This window comes from Simochromis diagramma, unplaced genomic scaffold, assembly GCF_900408965.1.
Source record: "Simochromis diagramma unplaced genomic scaffold, fSimDia1.1 OVJJ01000603.1, whole genome shotgun sequence".
Lineage (NCBI taxonomy): Eukaryota > Metazoa > Chordata > Actinopteri > Cichliformes > Cichlidae > Simochromis > Simochromis diagramma.
In genome coordinates this window covers 5906242-5917978 of record NW_024387414.1, presented here as the reverse complement: position 1 = coordinate 5917978, position 11737 = coordinate 5906242, and the positions used below count along the sequence as shown (strand labels likewise).

At 37.8% G+C, this 11737-nt stretch overlaps 1 long non-coding RNA gene across 1 annotated transcript; it reads left to right on the top strand.

Annotated features, from left to right (window-relative positions):
• LOC120721601 lies at nt 1-2255 on the top strand. Its single transcript, XR_005693200.1, has 2 exons — nt 1-212; nt 330-2255. It is a non-coding gene; the product is annotated as an uncharacterized LOC120721601 (long non-coding RNA).
• The last annotated feature ends 9482 nt before the right edge of the window (nt 2256-11737 follow it).

Below are 11737 nucleotides of genomic sequence, written 5' to 3'. Positions count from 1 at the left end.
GAAGACCTCCACATTGTTTCCCTGCTTTTTCAGTAGCCACCTGTTTGTGCATTTGTGCAGTGATTTGGGTGGGGTCTCTGTTATTCTGGCTCTCGGCTCCACTCATCCTGCACAGTTGCTTGCAGTTAGCTCATTATCTCCTCATCCTGCTCACCTGCCTCTCAGCTCATCGCTATGCAGTGCACGTACTCCTGCTCCTCAACTGTTCTCTGGTAGATTGTTGTTTGCTAGACTGACTAAAACTTTTTTTTCTCCTAGTAATTTAGCTTTTGTTTTCCAGTGTTTATCTTCCTTTAATTTCATCACCTATTTGCTTTCTCTCTGCTCAGCTTCATGGCTGTTTGTTTACAACCTCACTGTGCTGTGCCGATCCCTCGTTCCACACACAGTCCGACCTCCAGTGCCGTCCTTCCTAGCAGCTACTTTGCCATCTGAGGCTGTTGTGCTCCTGGGAATGCTCAGAGTGAGAGATTCAAGTGCAAGCTACAAACACAGCAGAGAAAACTTTAATTGAAGAGTTAATAAGGTGGAGAGTCCAAACCTGGGGAGTAAGAAAGCCAAGATTTGAAACCAATTGTTCTCTTCTGAGAGCTGGCTGTCTCTCTAAAGTCTAAACTGAGCAGCCAGACTTTTTTCTGAATTAAAAAAAACCCTTTTTTTAATGAATTATGTCCATTTTTAATATGTTTTTTGGATAACAGGTGGAAATTAGCCTTTGGCTATAATCTGGTATGTTTACATTCATGTAATTTCTTTTTTTTTTTTTACATGTATGTTCATTAACATGCACCATCCCAAATAAAGAGAAAAGGACCCCAGACAAAAATAACCTTGGTTGAGGAGGTTGGGGTAGAGCTAAAAACCAGTGACTGAGTTCTGTAGCAATTTGCAAAGCACTCAGCAAAGACTAGAGAACCTGCTAGATGCATTAGCCAGAGGCATTTTCAGGATTTTTTTTAAAGGTGACGTGTGGCAAGAGGTGGAATAAGCAAAGCTGATAGAACAGGTCTTCGTGGACTATAACTAAAGAATGAAATTGTAAAAGTAAAAATGAAAAGTAAAAGGAATTTTAAAAAGATCAAGATTTTCTGATGAGAGAAGTTAACATGTTTATTAACTTGCTTCTTTTCTTGCTATCGGATATTTTTATAGTTTAAAAAAAATGAATGAAAACAATTCTAGCTGAACTTAACTGACAACAACAAACATTATATGCTTGTGCCACAGTTTTTTACTCTCCCCTGCCCTCTTTACTGAACCTAGACCATCCCTGTGTCATATCAAAGTTGACTTGAACTTCTTGTGCGTTTTATGACCAAACAACACGACGACAAAGTGAGTCAGTGCTCCAAATCCTGTGACTCAGCTCAACACATGAAACATCCAGCTCAGCTATTTCTGTGTTGTCTGTTAAGATGTGATAACTCACCTGTTTTTTCAGTGTCCTCTCCAGGGTGCTTGGGGAAATGTTTCCCAGGGGCGTCGTGACAAAGTGGATGAGCAGTTGTAATGCTCTCCATTTGTCCCAGATGTGTTGACCTTTTCTTTTGCACATTATTCTGTCTCTGTATTTATTTGCTATGATTTTCCATTTGTCAAAGTAACATTGCTGCACTAACTATCCCGGGTTTGTTTATGTAAGCATTCTGTTGCCGGCAAATCAAACATTCTGCAAATTAAGGCAAATACTCAGTTACATGTTTCTTTATATTTTATTATGTTACAGATTAAGTCATTTGTTCATGCTTACTTTGTTCTTTCTTTTCAGTCTTCATGTAGGTCAGCCTAGCATTTCCTAATTTTAAAGTGCTGATGACATCGCACATGACATCAGCAGGTTGAACCAAGAGGAGGGGTTTCTTTTACCATAGAAATGCTTCCTTTTGTTTGTTTCCAGGTCCGAAGGGATTTGTTGAATCTTTTTTTTTTTTGTCAATACAGCCATTTAGTTGTGTAAATGTGCTAATTAGAAGTGTGAGAAGGTTTTTGTCATTTTTAGTCAACTATGTAGAGTTTTAGATCTCTCAGCTCAAATGAGTGGTACTGGCTGGAATAATTGAAGGGAGATTGATGGCCCTATATATAGTCAGTCTCTGCCAGACTCTAATGAGAGAGGAGAGGTGAGCTGTGTTACCAAAGCAATGTACGGCTGAGTTTTGTTAATTACGTTACTTTTGGGGGGTGGGGGTTGTTGTTAAGTTTCGTGCAGGATGGGGTCCACTGTAAATAAATTGCTCACCTCTGAAAACCCAAAATGTCTGCTGAGTCTGCTTCCCTACCACCTTCCTTGACGTTTGAATCTGACAACTTCACAGAGATCCAGACACCATTTAAAGGTTCCAGGAGAGGCCAGTTGTTAAGGGAGTGTGGGGAATTGTTGTGCATGGGGTTTGGGGCATTTTTATAATGATTATTGAACTGTAAGGGTAAAATATTTAATCATGTGAAAATGGTAAAATGTTGGTGGAAAGTTAAAATTTGAAAAACCCAACTGACAGTAAAATAATGGTTTAGTCCTTAACAGATGAGAGTATTTAAGGCAGCCAATTGTCATTAGACAGGAGAGTGATTGTTTGTGCTGTGAGAAGGCTTGACGTGCCAGTGATTGTCATGGCCTTAGAGCTATATGTTGAAATAAATGCCTCTCGCTTCCACTGTACTGTCTTAGTCTTCTTCACTGTAAATCCAGCTGCTAAATATCGCCCTGTTACAGGTGATCATCTTCAGAAGGAAGAGGACAGCTACACAGCCTGTATCTGTCATGGGATAATACACTATATTAATGTGGCGGAGGGGTAGAAGTACCTGGGTGTTCACATTGACAGTCTACAGAGGCTGTACACATAAATGGGATGAGCAACCAACATTTCTTAAGTAAGTTGAGATTTTTGTTTTTACATGTGCAGCAAAATAATGGAGAGTTTCTATCACTCAGCAGCAGCAAGTTCAGTTTACTTTAGCGATATTACAGTCACTTCAAAGCCTGATTCTACTTTACTGCTCTCTCTTTCATACCACATGTAGAAACTATTTATATTACTATCTCTTATTATTAAATAGCCCACTTCTGAATGCTTTTAAGTGAACCGGAGATTATATTAATTTAGTAACAAGTAGTTAAATGAGATATGTGATGTCGTTTATTTATAGCCTGAAGTTAACGATTTACTTTTAGCAACAATATCTTGCTGAACATAAACATTTGGAGATTATTTTCTACAACAATAAAAGAAAAAGGTAATGCTAACTTAATAAAATAAAACCAGGGCTGTGATGGCACCACATGACATCATACATGTGACTGGCTCTGCCACCGATTGCCTAGCAACAGGGAGGAGAAAATGGAACCACTCCTCATTCACTGCACTCACTCAGGCCGCAGCAATACACCTGCCAGGTTTAAATGTAGATCACATGAATGATTGTTCAGACGAGATGAACCAGCAGATAGTGGTTTTTATACGTTTCCCCTCTTTGCTTTAAGTGTTACAAATGTCCACATTGCAAACACTGTGATGTTCACAATCACTCTACCCCCCCTCAAATGTGGCAGCAGAGTGCACTTCTTGCCATCATCTTCATAGATTAATTTTGACTTTGCCAACCTCACATGATTCTTGCTCAGCGTGATTGAAACAACTTTCTGGACCTGCTGCTGCCTGCAGAAAAAAGCCACACTACAGACAATATTCCATATTCCTGAGGATTTTTTACATAATGTCCACTGAGGTCTGTAGACCACAGCTTATGTTCAAACGGGCATGTTAATTATTTTGCTGTCATTGTCTGAGTGGTAATTGGAATGGATGGCATAAAGCTTTCTCCCTGGCTTGGAGATAATATGATATGGACAGCATATGTGAGGCGGGCTAGTTGAAGCATGTCATTTAAATTAGGTTAAATAGAACAGCTTAAACTGCAGTTTGTTAAATAATCAGAAACACGGCTGAAATAAAATTACTGAATAAAGATAAGGAGGATATTTAAATAAGGTCACAGAGTGAGGAAGCATAAAATAGATGCAAATTTACATTGCATCTCGGTTATGTTGTAATGCAGGACAACATCTCTGAAAGCCACTCATGCTATTATTCTGTTCTGCTTAAGACTTCTTACTGAAACATACATATCCTGCAGGGGTTGTCCTGGGGTTTGGTAAAACAGCCCTGCAGAAATGGTCTGATATTTAATAGGGCAAAAGTAGACAACCGTACAAAGTCTTATATATTTTATTCATTTTTTTTTTTTTATCTGGAATTTTTATTTCTGTTGGTAAATTTTGAATTCAAGAGTGATTAGTTAGCACGACAGCTTCTTAAATTAATATTACCAAAGCATTAAAATACTTCTATAATAAAATTGAAGAGCAGGACTATAAAAGGAGAGTTTACTCAGTGTGCAGTGACAGACCAAGACAATTTTATAGAGGTGGCCAGGCTGAGAGCATTAAGTACACTTGAGGACGAAGGATAGGCTCCACCTTGTGCTTCTAACTTGGTTAACTGGTTAACAAAATGAATTGGTGCTACTTGAGTTTTAATGAGAATGTTGTTAGCTTTGTATTGGACTTTACAAATGGTTGTGTTGGGTGAACAAAAGGATAATCAGTCTGTAGTTTGTAGTGTTCGGCCCTTGGCTCCTCTTCTGCTGCTATACCCACCATCCTTTACATTTAGCTAGCATAGGAAATCAAATATTTGTTTGTTGATTGTTTCTTTCAGTTCAGTTCAAAGAAGCAATTCTGTAGGTACTACTGTATTTTCCTAATTTATTCATTAAATGTTAACTGGTTGGTTTTAGTACCATCACTTCAAAGATCAAAGTACAACAAAGCCACATTTTTAAATTTTTACTATCTGTAACTTTTACTGTCAGAAGTTTTGTTAAGGTTCTTTTAGCCCATTGGTTGTTTGTTTCCACCACAGTTTAAAGACCTTCATGGTAAACACCCCTTGCACTGATTAAGTCTTTTCATGCTTCCACTTGTCTTGAGAGACCATTAACTTGAAAGTTACTCCCCTAGACCCTGTAGACCCTGGTCTCTGGGGCTCATGCACAGCTTTCTTTTATACTTTTGTGGGAGAAATGGAAATGACGCATTATTCTCTTGAGAACCTTAAAGAAAGGGACCTGACATCTGAGGAACCCAAGAGTGTCATCCTATTGGTTTGGAGTATAACACTGCATACATGTACTAGTATCATACTTTCAGTTGAACATAAACATTGATTATAAATAACATTTTCCCGTCTATTTCCTTCAGTCTGATTGCTCCTCCTCAGCTAATGCCACCTTAAACACAATCAGATTGTGTTTTTGTTATTTGGTGTAGTTTATATCTGATTATTGTACTGGCACTGGCATGGTTAGAACATTTTTCTGCTATTTCCTGCCATTTGTTAAATAATTTGATTATCCATTTTGTCTTATGGATAATATGTGGATTATCTTGAAGTCTCAGAGGTAACACTGCAACACTTGTTTCCCCATCATTAAATTATGAATACAAGAATAATCTACAGCTACTGTAAATCACTGGCTTCATAACACATAGTAGTAAAATGTCAGCTGAGCTAGGAACTAAAGACCGTCTCTAATTAGTGTACGTTACGATGGGCTGTGAAGCTGCAGTTTCACTTAGTTGGCTGTCTTCTCCTGGCAAGCCTTATCTTCAATGTGATTACACTGCAGTGTGAAGAAAATCTTTTTACATGGTGTATGCTGCCAACTCAGCATTTAATCAAGGCTCATGCCTATTCTTCAAGTTAACTACATCACTCAATAAAACAGTTTGATTTAGGTGACCTTCAGGTAAAGAAAATGATGGTACTGAAGGAAAGATGCTCATATGCCGATGTTTATTTTTTGTATCATTTTAGTATCTTATTTTATAGCAGCAGTAGATTACTGGAAAAAATCCAATGTTTGGTAATTCTGAGGGTAGAAAAAATTAAATTGCTGATGAGAAAGGTCAAAAGACTACAGCTGGCCTTGTTTGCACTGACAGAGAAGCTACGATAAGTCAGGTAACTGGTCTTCACAGCTGTGATAAGTAGGAAAACAAAGTCTCAGTGTATCAGAAAGCACAACACGTCTGACCTTGAGGGGGGATGGGCAACAACAGCAGAAAACGATGTCACATTGCACTCCTGTCAGCTCAGAACAGGAATCTGAGGCTGACATGGTTGGCTTTGTATTTGGTGTGAATATTTGGTGTGAACAGCTTTAATGCATGAAGCCAGCCTGTCTTATGTTATGTCCAGGTTGCCAACCGTGATGTAATTCTGTGGAGAGTGTTTTCTTTTCGCTTTGGGTGCCTAAATGCCATTTTATAAAGATTTTAAAGCCAAATCCTCCTTGAGAATTGTTCTTGCATGTGCGTCCCCTTATGGCCACATTTTTCAGCATCCTCTAGTGGCTACTTACCATGAAAATGAACCACATCAAAGCAAAAATCTTCTCAAGCTAGTTTCATAAACATGAAAATGAGTTCAGTGGATTTCAGTGACCTCCCCAGTTGAGAGATCGGAATCCAATAAAATACCTTTGGGATGTGGGATAATTGGAGATTGACAGCATAAATGTCCAGATGACAAATCTGCAGAAACTGTTTGATGCAGTTCTGTCCAACCCAGAGCAGAATTTGAGAGGACTGTATCAAATATGAAGTGTTTAAAGCAAATGCAAGCCTTGGCATTCCAACAAACTGCAAACTGGGAATACTTCAGCTTTCCTAGATACACACTATTTTTCCAGATACTTGGTATACACAATGGTGCTTGAAAGTTTATTTAGCAGAAAGTTTGATTTTTCAAGTAGTGAAGTTTTTGAGTATGCACACCTGTTTAAGGAGAGTTGTCTCAGGGTTGTGAAAGCAGCAGGTGCAATTACATGTTGTGGATTGCTGAAGTGGAGGGATTCATAATGAAGCAATGAATGATCTCTCTTTTTAAAAATGCCCAGGATTCACCTGTCATCCATTCATCCCATTCTTTATATTCTGGCTGAATCTGACTCTTCCATTGACAAACTTTAATTCTGACCACAATTATGAAGCCGATCAGTGTAAGACCTCAGTTTTCTCTCTATATTTCTGGAGATGACACCTATCTGTGTCACAGCAGACATAGTCATGGAGATACAGAAAAGTTTTACCAAGCAAAACCGTTTTTACCAGCCAAGATTTCAATGACTTCTTTCCAAAAAGGACTTAATCTAACTTGTGATAATACTTGAGTTCAGGACGAGCACAAAGGTCACTGTGGATTAAAGTGAAAATGAGTTTAATTTCTGTGGAGCTGAAAAGATTGTGGCCTGTTTGGACAGTAGCCCAGAGTGTGTCAACATAAGCCAACAGCAAGCACCAATCAGCTTCTCCGTTGCTTTGAAAAATGGATAATCCTCCGCTGCAAATTATTAGAAAGTCAGGGATATCATGACATTAAGTCTTTCTTTTCCTGTGCCTTTTTGTTCAAAACAGCACCAATAATTAAAATGCATCATCCAGCCTTTCAGTAATTATTTGATTTCCCCTGCATGAACAGACATGCTTCTAATTGAATCTTTTATTTGACTTTCTCTCTGGTAGAAGACAGAACAGCTGGTGTTTTCATAAAAGTTTTTTATAGGAAAACTATGTTCCTTTCTGGCGCTTAGTAAAGCTGCAGCAAATAATTCAGAGTTCATATCTTCATATATAAATTAACATCTGCTTCTACGGGCCTTTACAACTGAAGTGCATCTTATTATAGCTCACATTTTCTGCTCAGGTGCAACTTCCAGTGGTCGTAAGGGGATAAATAGATGCTTTTCTCTCCTCTGGTAAAACCAGATGCCTTATCGTATTGTTAAAACAATCGTTGCAAAGTGGAAAAAATGAAAACAGGCTTAAACAGCTTTCCCACAATTTCATTCTGTCTCATCATCATTTCCATCACTTTTTGCTCAATGCAAAGGAGTCAGATATTTTTACATGCAACGCTTTTGGTTAAATTGCAGATTTTCAATTTTGCAAAGCCATTCTGCTGCTAAATCTTCAAGCAGTATCGAAAAGAAGGCACTTCCCCCCAAGATTTGACACTGAATGTATTCTTGAGTGCTTTTATTACTTCATAAAAAGAGCACAAATTAAGGCCTTTTTCATAGTAGCTATAATTAACCTCCTAAGACCCGAACTCTTCCACAGCATGCATTTTTTATTTCTCTTTGATATTTGGGCATATTGGGGCCCGATGAATGTAAAAACAAAGAATGACCAGATTTTTTTTTTCTTTCCCTTATTTTGTTTTTAAGAAAAATAAGAGCCACATATGAGGATATTGGTTTAAAATTTTGATAGAACAGTAGCAGTATAATGTCCTTGTAAGTGGATATCAGGCCCTTGTAGAGCAAAATTGAGTATTTTAGTCTAAATAACCCAAAATGTGATGTCCACATATGTGGACGCCAGGTCCTAGGAGGTTAAAATAAAGAAAAAAAGAAAAGACATATACATTTTGCAAGACTGCGGGATGTGTTTGTTCTCACATTAATGTGCTGAGAAACTGTCGTGCGAGGAAGAAGCCAGCTATGAGTGAGGCAAAAAAGACTTCTAGCTAGAGGGTTTATGTAGTAAATAAATGTATACTATATAGTATTTTTGTCATCTCTCTGCAGTGGAAACACTACACCGACAGGCTGACATTTCTATTAAAGAAATGGATCAGCATTTTGGGAAATATGTGTATTGATGTTTTTGCTGATACTGAGGAGAACTTTACTCAACTTATTTGTAAAAATGAAGGCGCTTTCTAATGCTAATGACAGGGCTAAAGGCAGTTACTGCTCTCAATCTAGAAATAGTCACAACACCTTTTGCACTCTAAATATGTCAGTTTACCCGATCGCTGGTTGTTGGTTACTGTGAGCAAGCATTTGCTGACAGTGTGAAGGAAAAACTCCCTTTTAACAGGAAGAAATGCCCAGAAAATCCAGCCTCAAGGAAATGGGAGCCATCTGCCATGATGACCTTTTGGAGACGAAAGGACTGACACAAGACAAAAGACACACTAATGGAGCAGAGTTTAATGATAACTTTGATTAAATGCAAAATGGTGTATTCACACACAGAGAGCGAAAAGAGATGAATGACGAAGAATCATTTAGGGCACCGTGGGAAATTCTGAGCAACCTAAGCCTAATGCAGTGTTACTGAGAAAGGGTTCAGGGTCTGAACTATATGCTTAATGGTAATATGCAGTTTTGAAGATAAGATTGTGCCTGATTATTCGAGACCTTGGAAGTGAGGAAAAGGATTTTAAATCTCCTTCTTGATTTAATAGTGAGCCAAAGAATAGAAGCCTATATGAGAGAAATGTGGTCTCACTGTCAGTTCTCTCACTGCAGCATTTTCAGGAATTTCTGATTTGTTTCCTTCTTTTTTTAGAAGAGCCAAAGTATGCAGGGTCATGCACAGTGAGGATGTCACACTATTAACAAGATATTCGACCTCTGTTGGAGCAGAGTTTAAGTAACTGCTCTGCACAGTGTTGCCACATGCCACTGAAAAAAATAACAGTGGAAGATTTACACATTTTTAGTGTAGCTAAGTTAACTAGCTGGGACCACATCCTCATTTTAACTTTGACAGCATTTCTAGTAGATGTGTATGTATGGAAGGTGTGGATCTGCTCCTGAAATTCAGATAAATTAATTTTAATTACAGCACTTTCAGATAGACATCTACTGTAGGGAAATTTATTCCCCACTGCCATATAATCCATTATTATAAATTTAAATGTTATTTACAAACAGGAGGCATTGTGCATTAGTAACATTCATGTGGAATCTTATCTTCAGTTTTCTTTTAGGCTCCGTTTAGTCTTTGCCTTAGCTTTTTGGTCAAACAGCATACAACATGCATCTTGCAGCGTAGAAGTCTGTGGATTTATTTATATGTAAGTGCACCGAGGCCTATTCCAGGAAGAAGGTTTAGCAAATAACTCTGAGTTTGTTGACCCTAAAATGACAGAAACTCATTTCCAGTGTTTGCTTGCAGGTTTTCTTCAACCATTATTTTGTGCCTTGTTCAAAATAACTCAAACTACAAAAAATTATACTCAACTGTCTAAACTCTCTACAAAAGCTTGGACCCATGTGTAGATTATGGAATTTAGGAAAATGAAACCCAGTTTTGAGTTAGCTTTACTTGTGGAAATAGATTAAACCATATAATAAATTATTTAAGGTATTTTTTTTTAAATTTAACTCTTGAGTCATTTGGGTGAGAAATACCCTCTGATTAGTAGGGGAGACCGGGGATAGTTGTAACGTGGGTCAGTTGTAACACTTCCAATTTCTCCAATCAGGGCTAAGTTTCAAATGATGTGATTCATCCTGTGCATGCCCAATTCAGTTCTGCTATCACATGTAAAAAATCAGCACATTTTGTCAAACACAGACAATTTAACATGGAAAAAAGTAATTTGTATGCCAAAAAGTAAGTTTTTCTACTTTATTTCAATTTTCTAATAGCATTATCTGCTTTGCAGTTAAACTCATCAAACTTAAATTGTGTTATTTGTATGTCTATGGGGATATATTCTGTGTAGGTCTTTAGTGCTAATGTTTTAGCCGTTGGCTGTAATGTTAGTTAGTTCATGGCTATAGGAGTCTGGGTCAGTTGTAACAGCAACAGTCTGGGTTAGTTGTAACAATAATGCAGATGTTACAACTTACCACACTATTACTTTAACTTATATTAAACAAGTTGGGGCAACGACATCAGCAGAGAGAGGTTCACTGGTCACCTTTGTATATGCGGTTAATGCCATTGGCAATACAATTCCTCCACTGTTTGTGTTCCCACACATACATTATGCAGACCACTGTGTCAGAGATGGACCAGTAGGAAGTACTGGTAGTGGAAATAAATCAGGATGGATGCAAGAAACAGATTTCCTCATCTTTCTGAAGCACTTTGCAAACCTCACCAAGGTAAGCCATGATAAAAAAAGTAATGGAATTGCAATGCTGGTGAACAACTACATTTTTTCAGCTTCATTGTTATGTTCAAAATTGGTGCAGGAGTTGTAGGTTATAATGCCCACTGAGCCAATGAGGCCAAACTCAAGGAAGACCAACCAAAATCAATGAAATATTCAGTTGCAGAAATTTCCATAACTTGTCTTTTTTGGGGGGTTGGAATATGTTCAAAAGCTAGATTTCTGCATTCTGTCACACACACACACAGCTACATAAATGGCTCTAAGTGCATTCATGTGTTGAATAAACAAAGATTACATGTTAATGTTTTGTTAGTACCCTTATTTCATTGTGTTACATTTCACCCCAGGATATGTTACAACTAACCCAGACTATGGGGTTAATTGTAACATTTCACTCTTTGTGTTTGAGGCCACACCATGCAATGGGTAATTGTGCTGCAGAGAAAATAGCTGCACTATTTAATAGCCAAGACATGTAAATACTTTGCATTACATTTTGAATCCACTACCTTAAAAGAGCTTCAATTTACAGATAGAAATGTCAAAAATGTTACAACTATCCCCGGTCTCCCCTACATAAGTTAAAGCAACTTTTTAGCTTCAAAACATTGCTGACTGGGTGTTTTGTGCTACCTTTTCCTGCTTTACATCAGCACAAATGCTTTGATGAAAACGGTATCTAAAAGCTAATTTATATGTATTTTAACAGTCTAAATTGGGCTACAGTAGGCCTGCTGCATCCAGGAGCAAGC